We start from the raw sequence: 14,642 nt of genomic DNA, 5'->3' as shown, positions 1-14,642 counted from the left end.
CTTACCACTATAATATGCAAGCCATAAAGAAGAAAGTAAATAAAACCCCGTACATCTCAACAGACTGACCTAAATAATTTATACACGGCTTGCTTCAAAAAATGCAATGAATAAGTAAAAAGAAGGCCACGGGCGTCGGGGGTCACCAACAAAGGCGGGAATAACAAGCAACTTTCCACCCTTAAGACAAAAGGAAACTCTTCGACTAACGACGTACCTGGCACTAGAGGACGCAGTGCTGCTTTCGGGCATTAATTTCCTCTAAAAATATCATCCCGGAATTTTAGAATATCGGTTTATATTCTCAACAAACTCTTTATTAGTTAAGCTGAATGTCTGGCTAATTGTACTTAACAGTTAGCCAGACATTCTTGTTTACGAGATTGAATATTTTTCACATGTAAAATTGGCGAGGAGAAAAAAAGAAAGCCAGATGTGAATAAAATACCTGGCGTTATGACCTAAAAACCAACAAGCTAGCCTAAAAGCGTGCCTACCTAATTCAGAATTTAAATTTTAATAAAATTATTTATGTTTCTGGACAGTGGTAGGTAGCCGAAGGGTTCAAGGGGAAGGGGTGGGACGGACTTTCAATCGTGGATCGTGGGTTCGGAATTTAAATACAAAAGCTCATTTTACATATATTATACCACTAGCTGTTGCCCGCGACTTCGTCCGCGTGGACTCTTCTTGAACATTTTACATCTTGAGTACGTATAATTTTCATCGATGCAAACTTTATAATACAAACTTTTAATATAATATTAAGGCCCTTTTACCAAGTTTAAAGTCCCTAGCATGAAAGTTTGAAAAAAAATGTTTGATATCCATACAAACCTTCAACCCCTTTTTCACCATCTTAGGGGATGAATTTTCAAAAACGCTGAAATTAGTTTTCTTGTATTTTAATTTAATACGTTTTTGCAAAGTTTCAAGTTCCTAGCTTAAAATAAAATTTTCACACCAAGACGAAATTTCATCCCCTTTTTAACCCCCTTAGGGGTTGAATTTCCAAAAACGTTTTAATTACTTTTTTTGTAATCAGCTATTACGCCTTTCTAAGAAGTTTCAAAGCATTTGTAGTGGATTCAAACTTTCAACCCCTTTTTAACCCTGTTAGGGGATGAATTTTACAAAACGCTGAAATTACTTTTCCTGTCTTTTAATAATATATCTTTTTACGAAGTTTCAAATTCCTAGCTTAAAATAAAACTTGAACCCCATACAAATTTTCATCCCCTTTTTAACCTCCTTAGGGGTTGAATTTCTCAAAATCGCTTATCTCTTGTACACTTTACAAATGTAGTCTAGTATGCAAATTTCAACTTTCTATCTTTTGTAGTTTCGGCTCTGCGTTGATCAATCAGTCAGTCAGTCAGTCAGGACACTTGCATTTATATATATAGATTATAAGGCAGCTTTTCGGTGAAACAAAACATCGTGTCAAATCCTGCGAATGTATGCAAAGAATACAAAGTACATGCTTGGGACCTCTTGAAGATCAATCTCTCAATCTTATCTTATCTTCAATCTCTCTTGGGCATAGGAACAGCAGCAGCAATCATGAGAAATCCTGCGAATGTATGCAAAGAATACAAAGTACATGCTTGGGAACTCTTGAAGATCAATCTCTCTTGGGTTTAGGAACAGCAGCAGCACTGCAATCATGAGAAATCCTGCGAATGTATGCAAAGAATACAAAGTACTACATGCTTGGGACCTCTTGAAGATAATAGCCCAATCTCTCTTGTACATAGGAACAGCTAAACAGCCAATAATCATGAAACAAGTGGGTAGATATTCCTGTAATTAAATGTAAGCACAGTTTTCATAAAATGGTGGTGTTATATCTAAGTATGAACATCAAAGACTTGCCAAACTAAACCGAGGTTAGTTTCATAAAACAATCTTCAAAGTAAACTGTAAACATCTTTGCGCAAAGTATTTAAACATGCACGTTACTTCACTAACAAGCAGAAGTTCAGGTCATTTATGTCGTCAGGGAGGCCAATGCGAACTTATTTTGATATCAAAATGTTGTCATTCTGTTATCATTCGCGCCTGCATTTCGCTCGTACTTGTTCGTCCATGTGTTAGTGCGAGCGAAACGAAGGGGCGCCTGATAGCAAATCGCAGGATTTTGACATCACAATGTATGTTCAAATTGGGCTTAGGAACTGATGGTGGAAACTTCACCGGTCACCCGAGGCTTTCTAGTTGGCGTAGGTCCAAAGCTATGTTTTTACACGAACTAACGCAACGTCTGTGTCTATTACTTATGCGAAACTGGAACTTATGGTCTAAAAGTTTTACGGTTTGGAAAATATGTATATTACTTCACTGATACTGTTGGTTTGTTTTGTAAAGTAATTTTTAAATGTGAATGAAATTAAAGATAAAAATTAAATTACTACTTAAGCGCTTTGAACTTGTAAGTACTTATCTATCATCAGTTACCCGTCAAGATGCATGTAACTGCGTCAAAATATTTTGGGAGCTCTAAAGCTCGAAATCAATAGGTACCGTGAATCATTCAAAACTGTTCGAATAAAAGTGTTTCTCAATATTACATGCAATTTCAAAGTAATTTAAAAAAACCGGGCAAGTGCGAGTCGGACTCGCGCACGAAGGGTTCCGTACCATAATGCAAAAAAAAAAACAAAAAAAAGCAAAAAAAATACGGTCACCCATCCAAGTACTGACCACTCCCGACGTTGCTTAACATTGGTCAAAAATCACGTTTGTTGTATGGGAGCCCCATTTAAATCTTTATTTTATTCTGTTTTTAGTATTTGTTGTTATAGCGGCAACAGAAATACATCATCTGTGAAAATTTCAACTATCTAGCTATCACGGTTCGTGAGATACAGCCTGGTGACAGACGGACGGACGGACGGACAGCGAAGTCTTAGTAATAGTCCCGTTTTACCCTTTGGGTACGGAACCCTAAAAATACGATTCATATATTAATCTTCCTTTTTATGTTTTATTAAATATCCTTTTCAAGGGCTGGTAAATGTGTTTATTTAAAAAATATGGAAATTGTTTAATTGAAACAAGCAACCCCAGTGTGTACTAAACGAAGGCTTGAAATGCCGTTCCCTGAGAATTGGCTATTGTTTCTAAATGTAAGGAGTTTAAACAACGATTACAATCAGGATTTACACTAATTTGCATTGTAAATGTTAATGGAACCGGTTTACGAATTTTGTCAAAGGTATGACCGGTGCGATACATAATTAAATCGAATAGACCTAATTTACTTCTGGCGTTTAATTTACTAAATAAAGTCAATCACGTACAGTATCACAGGAGGCTGATTATGATTTAAAGTCTGACCAGGAATATGTGATCATTGTCAAGAGGGCGCTATTATTCTCATTTATATGGCAACAGTTCAGTAGAGTCTGAACAATGTGGATTGGCAACTCGTTATTTTGACTTAGGTACATACTTTTATTCACTCTAATCATAATCCAAATATTCGGTGTTCACGTTTTTTTTTATAGTCGGTTTTTACCGTATTCAATTCATGTATTTTCTTACGCGTCACATATAGGTCAAAATTACCTTACATCTGTACATTGTTTTAGCTCATTTGTTATGGTTTTGATATTTTTATGAAACGGCCTTGACACGACTCACGGTGCATCTCCCGTGCACCAATAAACGCTAACGAGATGTTTAATGACAAGACTTCCAGTGCATTTCGCTCGCACCAATTAGGAATAAAGAACCAGGCACGGTTGAATGCATACTTCATAGAAATTAATTAAATTCAATGATTTACCAATGTATATCGAGTTTGACCAGACTAACACTGCACAAATTTCGATGACAAAGTGTGGACTTGTCATCACCTTGGGGACAATGCCTCGGGTCGGGCCACATATTAAGTCACATTAATAGGTTTCATCGAAGTTTAGCTACCTTGTATAAGTACATAGTAAGTTTGTACCATATAATAAACACAGAGTTCTATCTAATGATAACAAAATATGTAATGGTAAATATTTATTGTTGGAGATTGTTTTAAATAGTATAAATAGTGATAAAACTTGATTTCCTAGGTTAGCATGACCAAATTTATGAGGTTTTTATGGCACCCTAACACTGTGTTACCTACGTGAAAGCTGGTGAAAACAAGTATGGAAAGATCGTCAATTCACCTACCCATACAGACCAAGATCGCAGGGAACCTTTGGAATTTGGAAGAAAACAGCACGATCGATCAAGGAAAGGGGGAGATGAGAATCCTCCGCTATGAAATTATAGACCAAGGCAAAGAGATTCAAGGAAAATCTCATTGACTTATTGGAACTATCTCATGCCCGAAGTCAAAACGCAAAGCTATTCAGGTAAATGATTCTATCGAAAAGCACAAATGATACGAACTCAATAGAACCAATACCGGGCTTCAGTCTCATTTCATTTCCATTTGCAGTCTCAGCGGCCGATCGGCTTAATCACTCACTTTTCGGTTTACCATTTCCATTTCTATGAATCCAACAGAACTGGAGTGAACAATTTAAAAGAGTACTTAGTTTAAACCCGGAATCGAGGTACTCCAAGTATTAATTGCTTTTCGTGGCTCATTGTTATTCCGACGTGCGAGCGAGATGCAAATCGCGAAACTTTCCAACTGCTCTACTTTTCTAATAGGGGTGTTGGAAGTTTAAAAAAACAAATGCTGAGGTAAGTATGCGCGTATAAACGAAATTAACATGACTCACAATGAATTAGCGCTTTGAGATTAGCATTTTCCTGTCCGTATAAGTTTGTTTTGGTATAATCGCTTGAGCTCTGTCTCACTCTCTAGATAAAATTTGGTCTAGAGATATTTTGAGTCCCGGGGAAGAACCTAGGATAGGTTTTATTTAAAAAAAACTCTCTAAAGTGAAAAGGCAGGTGTAAGATTGTATGGGGAATCAATAACGGCTGAACCGATTTAGATGAAATCTATATCTACATCTTTGATTTACTTGAAAATGATACTAAACTTGACATAGAACCTATACCTCAGACGTCACCGAATCATTTTGGATACCTATCATTGTTTGTGATCAGCGAAGCAATCTTCGTCAAGTAGGCAATGGTATTTTTTATTTATTATGAGTTTCAGTTCGACTACATTTATATTACACTAAGTCACGGTATAGCCCTCTATATTATTTTTTTGTCGTTGGATTCTCAAACGTTAACTTTTGAGGACCAAAGTAAAGCAAATGAGGAGCAGTACAACGCAATGCAATCTATCCCCTATCAAATTTGAAGCACGAATTTGCCCGAGGTATTACACATTTAATAACATCAAAAATATTTAGGCGTGACCATTTTTAAATTACCTACTTAAAATTTTTGATAATTATTTGCATCTTGAAAATTAGGTTCGTGATTAATTACCAATAACGATGATGTAAACTGGGAATATAACCTCGTATAGCTCATAATAAATTGGCTTAAGGTCTTGATGAAACAGCCAATAATTTTAAGGTAGATCCACACCGAACGTGTATTTTTGGTATGCTCGGTTCGGATACTGTACCCTCCCCCTCTATATATCTAAATAAATATCCCCTTAATAAACTACTCGTAATATTTGGCCTCGTAATCGTCTAGTTAACAGTTAGGACCCCTCGAAGTGGACCGCGGAAACCTAGATCCTTTAATGAGTGATGCTAATTTTGGGAGACTGGTTTTAATCGTTATAATGACCTATCTAGATTTTATTGAAAGAATATCTAAAATACTAAAATAATTTATTACGTAACTAAGGAATAATTGTAACCATTTTATTTTATTATAAAATTAGAAAATTCTACCAGTTTTATAGCGTAATGTAAGTGTCATTAATAAAACCAAAACTAAAACGATATTGAAGAATGCCGCATATATGATAAAATATTGATAATTGATAAATTAAATATAAAAAATATTTGTTGATAAAATCCTGCTACGCCTATTAAGCTTTCGGGATAACGTCGGAGCAGCACTCCTGAGTTAAGCTCATTTACACCCTAGCATTTCAAGGTTAATTAATAACTATCATCTTCTAAACGATGTGTGATTAATCACACGTGCTGCTTCCAATCGGCCGATGCAGGTCGGAAAGCTCTTAGTCCGATTACAAAATCAATCGAATCACCTAGCCTACCATTTTAGCCGGAAGGGCTATGACCAACACTTCCGCAACCTAAGCGCACCTAGATGATGATGGAAAGAAGTGTCAAAGTATCCATCAATCATCAAAAGTTAATCTTTTTTACATTCAAAAGCTAAGGATACGAATCCTTTAATAATCCAATTTCCCAGAGCTAAGAGTATAAACAGTAATCTGATTTTTAGGGGTATAAACGAAGTACTAAGTTTATTTGTTAAAATTGAAGCTTATAAGACTAAGAATATCAAGACAAGTAGATATATTTAGCTCGAAATACTCTCTGGATTACTTCTGCCTGCCAGAGGTTCCCTAAAACAAACCATTCTTCGATTTTCTATCTCAGAAAAGTCTGTGTTCCTAAACCCTGCTTGATATTAAAGAATTTGATTTGTAAATACCTTGGAAACCTGATTATGTTACTCAGTACTTCATCTCTACTCCAGACGACCAGAATTTTAATAGATAAAATTAGAATAAGATAGAGAATACCCTTTTACCCAGTTAAATTATAAGTTCATTAGCAGTAACAGTTAACTCCGCATAATGAAGAAACCATATTCGAAAGTTATAAATGGAAAAATATCAGCCGTTTCAATCTTAGACCCTAAATCTCTAAAGAAACCCTAATTCCCTAGTAATAGTGTGCGATTCTACCCTATTAATCCTATCCTCAGTCCCTACTCTAGTATAACCAAAGCACAGTTCGTACTTACCATCGACCCTGGTACTTTGGAATATACGCAAGTGTGTCCCTATTAGATATAAGCTAAGCATTCGGCGAGTGACTCCGAGATTGCAACCTATCAACTCGAGTTATTGCCCCCCTCCATGGCGTTTTGCACAAAGGCAGGGATGCAACATGGATAGGACAGGTCCCTATTGTGTATATAATTGGTATAAATAAATATATTTAAAATACAAAGCTTTCGAATACTGTAGATTTCAAGCAAGCCCAGGTTACCCCGGATGGCGCACACGTGACGTCCTTGCTATTCATCTACAGTTGGACATCGAAAAGCTAGGGAGGGAGACGTTTTAAGTCTGCTATGTTGATAAAAAGCAGACCCCAAGACAACCCTCATCTTGGAACAAAATAGACCTCCTTCCATCCGCTGTTTGTCACCGTTAGGATAGCAGATGAAAGGCTAGACTAAACTGTATGTCTAGGCACTGATTTGGTTTTGAATCATATGAAATAATAAAAATTAGGAGTTCTCAGATATAAGTCAAATAAACACTTTCCAAACAACTACATTTCTATTGAAAACTCCTATAGAAAACTATTAGCAAAGTGGACACACTCTATCCAATGATATCTAAGTTCAAACATAACAGAAACACATATTTCCGCCATGCCAAAACAAAGACACAATTCCAAGTTCTACTCTATGAGATTTGGGACTTGCGTCTTAATCTCGATAAAGCTAAGCACTTAGAAAAATGGACAGAGCTTCCCCACTCTCACCAATAATCTCCGCGTACTATACAAAAACCAAAGTCAGTTGTCGGTCCGGACGCTAGTGAAAGACTAATTCGCATCGCCCCTCTTCAATCCTTTTATACTATTATTCTTGTCGTCAGTGACGACAAAAGTGTCTTCAGTGAAGACAAAAATGTCGTCAATGAAGACAACCCATTGTCCAAGGTCATTCACCCTGTCTTCACCGAAGACAAAAGTGTCGTCAGTGACGACAAAAATGACCTTGGCAAGGACAAAAATGTCGTCAGCGAAGACAACCCATTGTTCTCGGTCATTCACCCTGTCTTCAGTGAAGACAAACCACCGTCCCTTAATATGCCCACTTACCTTACCGAAATATAAGTCTTACATACTTTACTTAAAGCTTAAAACCGTTTAATGCCGACTCTCGACATGTTTTTGCACGTAGTTCCTATGTCTCATACTTTAAGGTTTACTCTTGATTAACCATGATGACCTTAATCGGTGCCATATATGATTTTCTTACTTAAACCTTATGTCCTACATGTTAAGATCCATAATAAAATGCTGATGAGGGTAGTTTTAAATCGTATTTACGTACGCGCATGCACAACCAAAGTATGTTTGAGTTAAGATTTTTCCCATTATGATTCCAAATATTACGTTCATACTGAAGTATTTCGTATTTTCCTCCATAATAATGTTTATTTTCTTTTAAACATATAAAAGAAAATAATTATTTAATTATTGAAATCTTTTATCTACCTCACGCTTTTTGAATTTTACAGTTTAAAATGATACCTAGATGGCTCCTCGCACACAACTGTCAATAATGTCAATGTCATCCTTATGTCAACAAAAAATATGTTGTTTATTTTCTCAAATAGATTCTTGCTGTTATTTTGTCTTTCTATGAAGTTGTTTAGTAATTAATTTAATAGTGGATACATGTGATAAAGACTAGACCGTGAAATCAAGTGCTTTTAGTTACCTTTGTTTAGAAATTTAAACAAAATCGTGAACGTAAACACACGACCGGCAAGAAAGCTCCCGGAAGCTTTCCTTCACCGCTAAAATGTAAGTTTTATATTGATAATTAAGCTTAATACTATGTAATAGGCATATGGCCAGTCACAATACATTATTACATTGGCAGTTAGTTATATATTTATGATCATTTAATTTAAGCTTAAGCCGGACCCGACTTAATCTGCATAAATGTTTTAACAACAACTCTTCTGTTTGATTTAAAATAAAATACCACCGAATAGTACTTAATAAATTTTGACCAAAACAGTCTTCAAAGGACTGAGATGAACACTTATTAGTGGACTATTGTTTGATAGAGAATGTGTCGGAATCTAATCGAAGAGTCATAAAATATTATGGTTCGCTGGATACCCAGGTACTTACCGTTGCGTGGACTTATATCTTTCATGCGATATTACTAATGTGGACGCAACTTTATCGGGCATAGTGACGCAGCACGTTCGAACGCAATGTTAATTAGTAAAATGCAACGCGTCGCATCCAGAATTGGTTTTGCGGGTGTCAGCCGTTTTCAATACAGCTAATGAGAGCGTAAATATTTCAGCGATATTTTATTAATAGCTAGCCATGCGTTACGTTCACCCGGCGAGACAAAAATGATATTGTTTAGTCGTTATTGAGACTATTGAGTTCCATACAGATAAATAACATTATATTCCCGTTTTTGTTGGATATATTTTTACTATAGACCCGGCCATATCCTCGTGCCGCCCAATGTACATTAGGATGTACACTCAGTTTCGATGGAATGTCAACCTTAATTAAAAAGATAGTAGGTAGCATTTCATTTGTCTCGTAAAAATTTTGAACAAATGAAAATGAACCCAATTGAAAATACAACAAGATTCTAATATTTCCTTGGCTATAATTTTGTATGGTGGGCGGCACGAGGATATATAAAAGCACTGTATTTTTTGTGGGTATTTAATATTTATAAATGGCTTTAACAGTAAGTGATTTATTTGGTAAAACTAAATAAATGGAAATAAATTATAAATTAAATTACAACTAAAGCTTACAAATAAAACGTGACTGTAGTGTAATACCAATCGTAATCAACAATCATGATCATCAAAAATCTGCAGTTACTTGAAAGATAGTGCCTATTCGTTTTTATTAGCAACACCGTATAAAAAAAGCATTTGTTGTGCATACTTTTCTAAGGCGCGTCTACTTATTAACGCGGCAATCTATCAGCCATTGGTTTTTTAACGCTTCATTTAATTTGATGATAACAATTTCATGTATACCAATACAAAGGTATTGGTGTAAACGCCTAATAATAATAAAAGCAGAGTAGAATACTATAATTAGCTACGTGCTAGTAATCACAGATGGTTAACATACCTACTAACGTGTGCACTAAAGTTCCCAACATAATAACTTCGAGGCATATATTAACTACTATCACAAACCAAACGTACTACTTCAAGTTGAGACTATACTGTAGAATAAAACCAAAAATGAAATACGATACGACTGCTATTCGCAAAAGTTATCTCAAGAAAATTGATTATGCAGACGTAGCTTAGTCTCCCTTATGAAACAAAAACATTTCTACCCCACAAAATGGATCTCCCCGAACGTTTGTACGGGCTACAATCTCATGGCCCGTTATTCGAAATATTTATTTTAATAATGCGATAAAACTGTGGGGTGGAAAAGTGGTTTTCTCTAAGACTCTATGACAGGTGGAAAATTAAGCTGCGAGGAAAATTTTACATTTCTCTTGGTTATCTGCACGTAGTAGTTTTTCAAGCGTAGATAGGTACTCTAAAATTAGACTAGTGTCTGTCTCTGTGTATTATATTGAATAGCTATTTCTATATAATATCTACACACCGCAATAATAACATCTACGTAAACAACATTGCTCGCTTAAAGATTGCTATAGCTATGACTAATACAAATCGAGTAAATTTGCAATTAACAAAAAGTGCACCTTTTATGTGCTAATATAAAATGGGTGATATAATATGTTTCCAAAAGTCATTAAACTTTAATTGATTTATCACCTATAGGTACCTCCCTACCTAAATGTTTCAAATTGTGAACAATTGTAAAAAAAACGTAACTCTTTGTCAACGACGAATCCGTTTAGAAGAGCACATTGCTCCAGTAATAATCCTTAACGGTGATCGTCACGCATACAAAGCGATACGTACTCCACTGGTTGTTATGCGAAGAAATTGCTCGTTATCACACCACTACACTTGTTTTGTTAGAGATACTCTATGATACTGAGCTCTGCGTTGGCTAGATATGGATATGCCACGATATATCGGGTGGAACAGAAAGAAGGACATTTATGCAAACGGGGAATTGTTTAGGCGTTATTACGTAGATTATTTTGCACTTAATTAATTTAATCACGCATTATTTCTAACCGTTTTTGAGATATAGTTTTCTAAACATTAGGGGTCATCCATTAATTACATCACACGCTTAGGGGGAGGGAGGGGGTCAAGAAAATGTGACATATTGTGACATGGGGGAGGGGGGAGACACAAACTTTGTGACGTCACTTTAACTTCATTAGTAACAGAAAATTTATTTAAATTATTTTATTCGCTGCACATTTAAATAACAAGTTTTTAAAACGATAATCGCAAGCTAAAGCGCTAAGCAGTTTTGGGTTATAAAATTACTAATATTTATATCGTCAAAAATATTTTGATAAAATATTAATAATACTTAATAGGTACTTATTTAATCCGATTTGGCGATTTCGTAGAAAAAATGTGACGTCACACTAGGGGGGAGGGGTTTGCCAAATGTGACCAAGTGTGACAAGGAGGGGGGGAGGGGTCAAAAACCTAGAAATTCATGTGACGTAATTAATGGATGACCCCTTAGTGCAAAAATCTGTATGTTTCAACCATAGGAAGAAGAACCTATTAATGACATGACATATGTCAATTTAAAATGTAAATAATGTAGGGTTGTCACTAATATAAAAACATTTCATTTTAATGATTTTCTTTTACTTTTAAATCCAGCAGATCCAGCTTTACTATTAAAATAACTCGATTGTAGATCACTTATATAACACTATCCTTTCAGCTCAGGCCCTAGAAATGTTCTAACCTAGCTGTACATAACATAGCTATAGCTGTAGCTGTCTAGGTGTACATAACAGTGTGATATCATTAATTATCTATCTCAATCGATAATTTATTAGTAACTTTACAGTTCCTAATAGGATTCAAATGTTTGAGAGCGTAGCTAAGGTGACAATAGTTAATCGTGAAGTGCAAATTAAACCGTAATGACCTAAATGCTATTTAACAAAAAGTCACATTATAAACATTTTTTACCTTCTTTTGGCTTCATTTAGTGCCTACCTAATAAAATTGTACCTACTTATCTAGACACGCGGCAGCGTGTCAAGCCAAGTTCAAGCAAAGGAACTGGCTAGCCAGCGCCGAGTGTAATATTACACGAACCACTTGGTGCCACTTTTGACCCTTCTATAACTCAAGACATCTTTGACGTAAACACATAAAACTACGTGTGTTTAATTATATCCATAAGGATATCTAGAAGCCCAAATTCCATGAAGCTAGCCCAAACGGTTATAAAGGTATGAAGGTCAAAAAGTCGTAAATTTTAAGACTGACTTATGACTTATAGTACCTAAACCTAACCTACTTCCAGATGACCTAGAAGGATGAAATTTGGAATCCAGCTTGGTTATTGTGTGTAACTGTAGGAAAAAATCTAAAAATAAAATAAAGTTAAAAAATAGGGGGGGTCCCCATACAAAAAAACCACTTTTTATTGGGACTGACATATAAGTACCTAAACCTAACCTACTTCCAGATGACCTAGAAGGATGAAATTTGGAATCCAGCTCGGTTATTGTGTGTAACCGTAGAAAAAAATCTAAAAATAAAACAAAGTTTAAAAATAGGGGGGGTCCCCATACAAAAATACCATTTTTTATTGGGACTGACATATAAGTACCTAAACCTAACCTACTTTCAGATGACCTAGAAGGATGAAATTTGGAATCCCACCAAAAACATAAATGTAAAAAAGGAGAGCCAAGTTCAATACAAAAATTATGCTTGGCTGTGGGGCTCGCCGCAAAAAGAATGGAGATCTAAATGAGTGCCACTGCCAAGTTCTATGCAAAATCCAAATATGTATTTATAGGAACAAAATAACATTATAAACAAGTATTAAACTCTATTTCTTTGCTTTATTGGATACCTACAACAATTGCTGTTATTTAAAAAAATGTGAGATCTTAAAGTAGGTTAGATTTGACTTGGCCAGTTTTCATTATATCAATCATTTTATATATATTGTAATTCTGATAAAACCTGGCCAAGCCAAATCTAACCTACTTTAAGATCTTACATTTTTTTAAATAACAGCAATTGTTGTAGGTATCCAATAAAGCAAAGAAATAGAGTTTAATACTTGTTTATAATGTTATTTTGTTCCTATAAATACATATTTGGATTTTGCATAGAACTTGGCAGTGGCACTCATTTAGATCTCCATTCTTTTTGCGGCGAGCCCCACAGCCAAGCATAATTTTTGTATTGAACTTGGCTCTCCTTTTTTACATTTATGTTTTTGGTGGGATAGTAAGTTCAATGATTACATCTTGTAAAATTAACTGTCGTATATTTTTAGCCGTCATTTGTTTAATTAAGTTATTAAACAAATAACAGCCATAAAGTAGTTATTAACAAATCTGTTTTCATCTTTTCGTATTTTCCGACAAAAACACGTTATCGTTTATCATAATAAGTACCTATCTATTTAGATTATATTTATTGAGATTATATTTTCAGAGGCATATTTACCCCCAACGCCAAAGTTCAATGATAACTGATAGTGAATGGTAAATAAAGGAATTCAGTAAAGATTATTTTTTGTTTAGTTATGAAATAGTTTGTTTTACAGGTAACCTTCCTCATTAACTGGTTAATATTTGGGCATAGATATTTAAAATTTTCTTAGTTTCAAATCAGTGTAGCAGTTTTTCGTACACACAAATATACAATGGCGTATCTTAATTAATTCACCTATACAATTCTTACGTCCCAATGAAGAGGGGAACCCTCCGCGCGTTCCCCGTTATCGTCTTATTAAAATAAATATTCCGCGGAGCCTTGATATTGTACCGTCTAACTCTCAGTAACTTCGCAACAACACTAAATCTCATTTGAAAAGGAAAGATTTCCCCCACGGCATCATCAAAATGGTGATTGTCTTGGAAACACAAATAACTTGGTGTAGATTTAAAAAAAAAACCGGGCAAGTGCGAGTCGGATTCGCGCACGAAGGTTCCCGTACCATAAAGCAAAAAAAAACGGAAAAAAATGCAAAAAGAAAACGGTCACTTTACTGCTTAACTTTGGTCAAAAATCACGTTTGCTGTATGGAAGCCCCACTTAAATTTTTATTTTAACGGGTTGGCTTAAAGTAATGAGAATTTTCGTTTGCGGAAATATTAAAAAAAAGACAATAGCTATGGGTTTTCGAAATTTTACAATGACAAACAAGAGCATATTTTAAATTACAAGAAAACATTATATATACAATAAACGTCTCCCACATCCGATTTCTCATAACGGTATTCAAACCCTCTGCGTCATGCTTTGGACAACGTTTTATTAACATTACATAACCGTTTTATTGCCGTTAATTTTAATTATTTCGGCATATTAGCTTGTTATCTATATCATGCCATCATTCACAATTGCTAACTGACTAAAAATTTTCATGAAATCTGCAATTGATTGATATTTTGAGAAAATTGTTTATGTATCATATTTTGGTAAAATGTATGCAATGACGTTTTTAACTGGTTTTAGGCTCTCGCGGAAAAACGACTTAACGTTTCCAACCCTAGAATATCCCCAAGACTTAAATCAATCGAAGAATTTTGGCAAATATTATATACTCTGATATGTATATTGCGATAGTAGGCAAAATATTATAGAATAAAATAAATTTTACCGTGTAATTACA

The 14,642-nt window shown here is 35.0% G+C and overlaps 1 protein-coding gene across 1 annotated transcript in view; it reads left to right on the top strand.

Moving 5' to 3' along the window:
* LOC134670261 (UDP-glycosyltransferase UGT5-like) overlaps nucleotides 1-14,642 on the top strand; it is a 225,299-nt gene that overhangs the window by 87,525 nt on the left and 123,132 nt on the right. The gene's annotated exons all lie outside the window — the stretch shown is intronic.

Source organism: Cydia fagiglandana, chromosome 13 (assembly GCF_963556715.1).
Source record: "Cydia fagiglandana chromosome 13, ilCydFagi1.1, whole genome shotgun sequence".
Taxonomy (NCBI): Eukaryota; Metazoa; Arthropoda; class Insecta; order Lepidoptera; family Tortricidae; genus Cydia; species Cydia fagiglandana.
This window is presented reverse-complemented; position numbering and strand designations above follow the sequence as displayed.